Source organism: Nyctereutes procyonoides, unplaced genomic scaffold (assembly GCF_905146905.1).
Source record: "Nyctereutes procyonoides isolate TBG_1078 unplaced genomic scaffold, NYPRO_anot_genome, whole genome shotgun sequence".
NCBI classification, from domain to species: Eukaryota; Metazoa; Chordata; class Mammalia; order Carnivora; family Canidae; genus Nyctereutes; species Nyctereutes procyonoides.
In genome coordinates this window covers 5,066,785-5,075,206 of record NW_026575139.1, presented here as the reverse complement: position 1 = coordinate 5,075,206, position 8,422 = coordinate 5,066,785, and the positions used below count along the sequence as shown (strand labels likewise).

The 8,422-nt window shown below is 48.5% G+C and overlaps 1 long non-coding RNA gene across 1 annotated transcript; it reads right to left on the bottom strand.

Moving 5' to 3' along the window:
• Nucleotides 1–732: 732 nt before the first annotated feature.
• LOC129496128 (uncharacterized) lies at nucleotides 733–8,111 on the bottom strand. The gene is made up of 5 exons (XR_008661670.1): nucleotides 8,014–8,111; nucleotides 7,203–7,380; nucleotides 4,322–4,405; nucleotides 3,607–3,703; nucleotides 733–2,083 (listed from the first exon to the last, which is right to left on the bottom strand). It is a non-coding gene; the product is annotated as an uncharacterized LOC129496128 (long non-coding RNA).
• Between the last annotated feature and the right edge of the window lie 311 nt (nucleotides 8,112–8,422).

Genomic DNA, 8,422 nt, shown 5'->3' with positions numbered 1-8,422 from the left:
TACTATTATCCTCACAAGTCCACGAGGTCGATATCACTGTCCTTCTGTTGCAGATGTGAACACTGAGATTCAGGTTAAGTGACTTTCCCAAGCTTTCACAGCAAATCAGTGGCAAACTAGGTTTGAAAACCCACAACCATGCTCTACCACATTCCCAAAGTTGTGAAGGTGACCTGGAGAGCACCCTTCACCCAACACTTTCAGATTCACTAGAACTTTGAATCAAAATGTACCCATTTTTTTTTATGAGAGAAACCAAAAGCTGGGTTGACGAGTCACAGAGTCAGGACTAGAGCACAGAAAAAATGCAAGTGCAGTCCTTGATGTCTGCCCAGAATGTGATCTGCACCTGAACTTTGGGGACAGACAGGGAGAGGAGAAAGGAGGTGACAGGGAGGGAGGTGGGTCCTGCCCATGGGTGTGACCACAGATGAGTCCTTTCACCTCTCTGAGCTCAGATGCCTCACATGGAAAATGGGGATAGTAACTATGCTGTAAATGTTACAGGAACAATCTTTTTTTTTTTTAATTTACTTATGATAGTCACGGAGAGAGAGAGAGAGAGAGAGAGAGAGAGAGAGAGGCAGAGACACAGGCAGAGGGAGAAGCAGGCTCCATACACCGGGAGCCCGATGTGGGATTCGATCCCGGGTCTCCACGATCGCGCCCCGGGCCAAAGACAGGCGCCAAACCGCTGCGCCACCCAGGGATCCCAGGAACAATCTTATAAAATAGAATCTACTCTCTTATTTCAATTTTGTTTCAAAAAAGTATGTATCCATCAGTATGTGCATAAGGTCATCTCTCCTTCTCAGATCTATCTACTTACCTGTCTAAACATCAGGAGAACATAAACAAAACATACTTATGTGTATTTTTCTGGGTGGTAAGGATACAGGTGATTTTAATTTTCTCTCTGCATTTCAAACTTTCCTATAAAGAAAAGAACATGTGTTATTTATATTACCAAGGAAAACACAAGTCTTACAAAAATATTGATCTTGTAGAGTTGTTGTAGGATGACTGAGACAATGAGGGAACGTGAAGGTGCCCGGGTTCTGCAGTCTGACAGATATGAGTTCATCTCCCTGTCACTGGCCTGTGACCCAGGCACACTCCTGCCAACAGTCCATGAGCTTCCACCTCCTAGCAAGCTGAATGGGATGATGTGGATTCTTGTTTGACATGAGGACTGAATGGGATTCCCTACTTAAATGTCTCACATGAGGCCAGGCACACGGTAGTCACTCTTCAAATGTCAGTTCCTTTGCCTTCGCCGAAAATTCCAGCTGGATCATCTGCAAGCCTTCAAGACGTACAGGCCGAAACTGCAGCCAAGAACTCCTGAACAATACTGTTTATTTATACAGTAGGAAGATTGAAATCGTTATGCTTTGACTGGCAGGAGCTATTTATAGGCCTTGTTCCCAGCGAGCTGTTGGGATCAGGGCACTCCTCAACAAATTTACCAACTCCCCAGCTTGGCCATAAAACTGCATGGATATCTGTGTGGGCCTCCGCTTCCCGACCACATGAAAGGGGAATTCCTTCCCTATTCCATTAAGCTAAAATCATTGCCTGCAGTAAACAAGGCACTAGAGAGAGGGGGCCAGAGCAAAACCCTCCCAAAATGAGGGGTGGAGCCGAGCAGTAGGAGAGCAAATGCCAACATCCTTCTGCTCAGCTCCACATGTGGAGTCCAAAGGGGGGCAACTGTGGATTTCATCAGAGTCCTGGATTTGGAGGAGGCCAGTCTCTCTGTGAGTTCTTCAGCATCACTCCCAGGTGTTGGCGGAGCACAGTTCCTGGGCAAAGCCCTGGAGTGAACATTGTGGGTGTGAATGGATAAGAGTGGACAGCTAGAGACTGAGAAAGAGCACACCATGTAGAGGAGTCAGAGCGTGCACAGGTGCAAAGGCTGAAACAGTGAGATGCTCAGTCGGATAGGGTGGGAATACGATGAACAAATGCCAGGATCTTGTCATGGAATCCATGAGGAACATTGGCACACCATAAATGCTCTGTAGACGTTGACTGGCAGATAGTGATAGACTTTGGGCCAAATTAGGCTGGAAGGAGGTTTCTGGAAGAGAGGAAGTCAAAGCGTTATTTCTGTCCTCAAACCTTTGGCCTCCCTGGTGTGCTGAGCTGCACAAAGTCATGCTGGGTCCAGTCCTGGGGCAAGCTGGGACCCACCCAATTCCTTGTTGCCTCCAGGCCAACTGGAGACATTTTTGGAGAGCCTGGGAGGCCCCATTTGGGCCTGAAAATACCTTAGGCTTATTTTTCAAAGTCAAGGCCTTGAGGAAAACCCAGACTGCTTCTCTGATTCTTTTCCTTTTCTCTTTTTCTTCTTTCTTTCTTTTCTTTCTTTCTTTCCTTCTTTCTTTCTCCCTTTCTCTTTCTCTTTCTTTTCTTTTCTTTTCTTTTCTTTTCTTTCTTTCTTTCTTTCTTTCTTTCTTTCCTTTCCTTTCCTTTCCTTTCCTTTAAGTTCAATGTGTGCTTGCATTCAGGGGAAACCCAGACCACATGTTTTTAATCCATCGACCCTTAAATCATGAAAATGTTATAGGCCGATGGAGGCTAACAGGAACAGCAGAGCCTTTTAAAAATGTTCTTCTCTTTCTTGAGCAATCAGGAAGTAGACTTTTTCCAAGAGGAAACCAAATTCTGATTCCAAAGGGGCAGCCGACTTCAGCTCCAAGCTCAGTACCCTCAAAAGCCAAGCAGACTCAGAACTTGGCACAAGTGCAGTTGTGATTGTGGAGCAAAAGGTATTTGCAGTGCAAGGAGCCCTGTCTCTACTCCTACCCAGTTCCTCTGAAAGCTCAAAGGAGAAAGGTGGGGAAAAGTGAGAGGAGGAGCCACTCGCTTGAGGAGACAGGACCAGGGAGTGGGAAACCACTGGCAAACGGAGAGGGAAAAGTGGATTCTGGGAGCACCTGGGTGACTTAGTGGGTTAAGCATCTGCCTTTGGCTCAGGGCATGATCCTGGGGTCCTGGGATCAAGTCCCACATTGGGCTCCCTGCAGGGAGCCTGCTTCTCCTTTTGCCTGTGTCTCTGCCTCTCTCACTGTGTCTCTCATGAATAAATAAATAAAATCTTAAAAGGAAGAAGAAAGAAGAAAGAAAGAGAAAGAAAGAAAGAAAGAAAGAAAGAAAGAAAGAAAGAAAGAAAGAAAAGAGAGAGAGAAAGAAAGAAAGAAAAGAGAGAGAGAAAGAAAGAAAGAAAGAAAGAAAGAAGAAGAAGAAGAAGAAGAAGAAGAAGAAGAAGAAGAAGAAGAAGAAGAAAGAAGAAGAAGGAAGAAGAAAGGAAGAAGGAAGGATGGATTCTGGTTTCATATGTGTGGTCTGTGATGGGCTCTACTTCATCCCTGGGCTAGTGGAAATCAGTATTTGCTCCACAGGACCATGGGAAGGAGGAACTATTCAAACAAAGGGAAATAAAATTAAATAAGATGAAACAAAGCAAAATGCATGTAAACATACATCAGGAAATACACCTGGCCAGTAGTGCACCTGGCCAAACAGAATTCCATTCATTTCTGCCCACACTCAGGACCAGAATCCTGCCCCCAGTAGTCATGGCACCCCTATTCCACATACCCACCCATCTGCTCTCTGGCTCGCTGGCTTGGACAACATGAGCAGGGATTCCACAGCCAGGCCACCACAGGGCAAACTGATGAAGACCAAAGGCCACCTGTGATACAAGGACAATAATTTATTGTGTAATGAACATAACTACATACCCCTGATGCTGGCATCTACAACGAGAGCACCTCACGAAGTCGTAACAACAGGAACAAGCACCGATAATGGTCTGTCCCCATCCACTCTGGGCTTATTTTTCTTGACCTCATCCCACGTGCCCCATCCTGTCATTTCCCCAGGGCGGAGGTCTGCTTATGTGCCACGATGACATATGCACCCCCTACCACCCCTAGCCTGACACAGACGGACCCCAGCTCATGATCTTGCCCACGGGTGCATGCTAGGGAGAGCTGTGTTCAGTTAGAGTACAAGTCTAGATGCTGCATTCACGTGCCCTCTAGTCAACATCTCCCTGTCCCCAGCAGCTACAAAAGTCTGGGAGAGCCTGCGCCTATTAAGTAATTAATTTACAGTCTGAAAAAAACTGGATAGTAGCACAGACCCTGGAGTCTGACTCTTTGGGTTTGGTTCCTGGCTTTCTTCTGAGCTGTGTGAGCTTGATTAGGTGACTGAACGTCTACGTGCTTCAAAACCCTCTACTGTAAAACTGGACACCAAGAGTCCCTACTGAATGACTGCTACAAACATTAAATTAGTTAGTACATACATAGCACGGAGAGCCCCCCCAGGTAGGTTTGCTAGCATCACCATCATCATCATCGTCATCATCATCCGGCCAGAGTGATGAAATCTGTGGGCACAAGACAAGCACATATCACAGAGAGGAAGCTCTCAACCAACATTATTTTCTCCTTCCCACTGTTGTTCCTCCTCCCCATCAGCAGCAATTCCAATGGTTCGAGGAAGCCTGAGATCATGGAATCTGAATGCTAAGAGCGGGTGAGGTCGGATGATCCTGTCCAAATGCTGCCTTTGGGATATTTCACCTCTTTTTTTCTTTTTAGTTCCCATCAACAGTTGAGTCTCCAATGCTTTGAAATCTCCTAAGAAGATTTTCCCATGTATGTCAGCAGCCCATCTCCCCAGAGCTGGAGATGCAGAGAGAGCAAGTTCTCAACAACCTGGACCACCCACAACAGCGTCCTTGACCAAGCAGCCCCTCCCATCTGCTAATTGGGGCTTGGAAAGGCGGCCAGAGGAAGGTAGGCGGGGTAGGTAAGCAAGAAAGGGAAGGAGATGGGTAGATAAAAGGGGAGTCTGGCCAGGAGGAACTGCAAATCTTAATCTTTTAGTTCTGCTGCCCTGTCCAGAAATGAATCATCGCTATCCGGTTAAAAAATGTTTTGAGATCCTAGAAGAAATTTTATGTTAAAACAACAGGTCTGGGATCCCTGGGTGGCGCAGTGGTTTAGCGCCTGCCTTTGGCCCAGGGCGCGATCCTGGAGACCCGGGATTGAATCCCACATCGGGCTCCCAGTATATGGAGCCTGCTTCTCCCTCTGCCTGTGTCTCTGCCTCTCTCTCTCTCTCTCTCTCTCTCTGTGACTATCATAAATAAATAAAAAATTTAAAAATAAATAAATAAATAAAACAACAGGTCTTACAGCCAGAGGAAAGGATGAGCAACCCCATTTCTTGTCCCCTAGCATCAGAGCCAGCCATAAGGATCTCACGGGAGCCAAAAATCTCCCCACATTCAAAAACTTTAAAAATTGTTTTGAAAGTGTTGCAATGGGCATTGTGTTGGGAGCTGTATGTCACCCCAACTGCCGGGAACAGCTCTGACCAGAGAAAGAGAAGTGAAGGCAATTAGCATGGATCTCGTCTTTCCTGTTGCTGTGGCAAAGGTGAGCGCAAGTGCCGACTGGCCGGCTAATTTGTATAGAGATGAACAATCGCCTCCTCCTATCGCCTTGTCCTCACGCAACAGGGCAGGTCTCAACATCTGCGTGAGCCAAGCCGGCAAGGGCCAACCGGGCTGCCCAGGTGGTCAGCCAGAAATAGAAAAAGCAATGCAAGCAAACCCGATGTCCAAGCTCACATGTCTGGAGTGTCCCTGGTGCCATGGAGGAGGCAGGGGGGCACCTAGCACCAGGCACACACACAGACCAGCAGCAGTCAGAAGCATGTGTGCACCACTGTTTCCCAGGGGTGCCGGGCCTCTGGGTGCTCCCTGGGAGAAATGAGGACAGTGAGTGAGTACCCCTGTGTGGAGGGGTCACAAGGGACAGAGGCTACCCCAGCCCCAGGCCCAAGGCAGAAGTCGAAACAAGTACTGTTCAGCTGATATTCCCTTCTCAGCGTCTTGAGCTCTGTTTCCCAGAGTCCACGCTCTGGTGATTTGGAAGAGAAAGAGGGAAGGGGAGACAGAGAGATGGAGAGATGGAGAAAGGAAAGATCAAAGGAAATAGAGGAGAGAGGAAAGGTAGGGAGAAGAGGGAAGGGAGGATGGTGGGGAGAGGAGGGAAGAGAGGAGGATTGGAGGGGAAGGAGGGGGAAGGGAGGGGAGGAGAGGGAAAAGCAAAGAAAGTCAGAGCTTTGTGTGGTCAGACAAGTTGGGGAACTGGAGGGTCAGACAAAGCTCCATGCACTGTTACCCTGCAGACCTTCCCCATGCCTTTAAAATGCTAGCTCATCTCATAAATCTCCAAAAGGATGGGGCATCTGCAATGCCCAATGCAGTACTTCCCTACACATGTCCTTCAAGGCACACACTGAAAGGCACTGTCACACAGTCACTGGTGCCCCGACTGGCCCCTGCCCACCTGTGGGGTGAACCTTGGCCCCAGAGGTGCAGGAAAGAGTCTGCTCCTGTGGCCCAGCAGACCCGTGCCATCCTCACTGGGCCACTTTAAGCCCAAGGACATCTTGAACATTCGGGCTGGGTTGCTGTGGACAAGATGCCTAGCTTCTGTCTGTGCCTCGGTTTACCCATCAGAAAAGATGGAATAATAAAATTCTGCCCCTCGGGAGGCCTAAGGGGGGAAATATTGAGCTCGTGGACACGAGTGTAAGTGTAGAGCTTGCCCCTTTACCCACAGTCATCCCCCTGAGGGCCTCCCCACATGCCTCTGTGGTCTGTGGAAGCGTGTTGGCCAGTGAAAAAGAGGAGCCACTTCACCAGGACTCCCATCTCCTTCTTTGCAGAAAGACCAATGCAGGTCTGGACCCAGGAAACCAAAACTGGTCTCTCGCCCTGGCTTGAACCTGGTTTTCTCCATCTGCCAAACGAGCCTACCAAGTCCTTCCTCTGGGGACACGGAGATGAAGAGGACAGGAAACAAGAGCTCAGTCTGTCAGTTGCGGAGAATCAGAGCAGCCGGGAAGGAAATAGGCATTTTCTGAGGGGCGGTTCTGGGAGCCTTGCAGACATCTCAAGTCCCACCTGGAGGCACCGAGTTCACGGTCCCCACTGACCTTCAGAGTGGCCACCCTGAGGCCAGGCCTGGGAGATGACTCAGGGACAGAGCCCATCACTTGTGAGGAGACACATGAGAGGGGAAGATGGTCTCACACACGCAGACAGAGGATTAATCAATCAATCCAGAAATGAGGCCAGGATTTATGGCCAAGTCCTCTCTACCCACCTGGAAAATCTTCGTATTTTGCAATTCGGCCTGTCCTCAGAGCCTTCCAGAGGGAACCAGAAACAAGTTCAGTCCTGAGCAGCATGGCCACAGTTTACACACAGCAAGATCCACCTTCACAAGACCAGGTAGCTGCTGGGACAGTCACTCTGAGCCCTGCAGGTGACTGAGGGAGGCCCTAAAGGGCAATGGGAAAGAATTACAACAAAAAGTTCAATTCCAAGTTGCACAGCTTAGAAGCTAAAGCCTCAGGTTGCTCACCTTCGAGAAGGTGTTGTCAGTTTGACATGAGGCAAGCTCAGGAGTGCCCACCAGGGTCGCCTCCCACCCCCAACCCCCATCTTAGGAACTACAGACTCAAATCCTGTTGCTGAACTTCCCAAGGAAGCTCAATGGGCCCCGTCAAAGGGCTTGGCAAACCACTTAGGCGTTTCCAGGAAAAAAGGGAGCCCAGCTTGAGGCCATGGAAAGCACGGTCCCCAATGTTGAGTCAGCCTTGAGTCATGAGCTAAAAACACGCTTTTGCCAATTACAGCTCTCGGCAGCCATAATTAATCCAGGGCTGATGAAAACTGTGTTTTTCACTCAACAGAGGAGGGTATTTCAGGTAATTAGGCATAACCTCATGTATTTGTAATTTGCCTTTCACATGAGCTCTGGCTGCCATGTCCAGGCGCTACCTTCAAAAAAAACTTACAGCAACATTAACCAACAAGATGTGTCTGATTTCAAAGGATTACCCTTCACCCTCAAGTATGTTGAGTGCAAAATGCTAAATACACAAACCCTTAATTGATTTTTTCCAACCCACCTGCAGGAGCCTCTCTCTAGGAGAACCTCTGCTCAGGGGGTATGCAGCCACCTTGTATTTGCTGATGATTCTGCTCTGAGCTGATTCCAGAACAACACATTCTGTGGATTGGAAAAAGGTGGAGATGTGTCTTGATCTGCCATTTATTCACTCATTTGTTCACTGCACTGGGATCTGGGCTGAATAAGGATCTGGGAACCCAGCTTAAGAAATTGCAACTCGACTTGGTGGTAGCAACCAAGACCAGTCACTTCCTTTTATAGATGGGAGCCCTGAAACCTAGATGTGCCCAAGTTCACCAGGAAGTTGATGGCAGAGCAAGGAAGAAAGCCAGGTCCATGCCTCGCAGGGAGCTCAGGAGGCCACAGAAGTCCCAGGTGTGCCTTCTCTTCTCATGGGAGGCACAGGC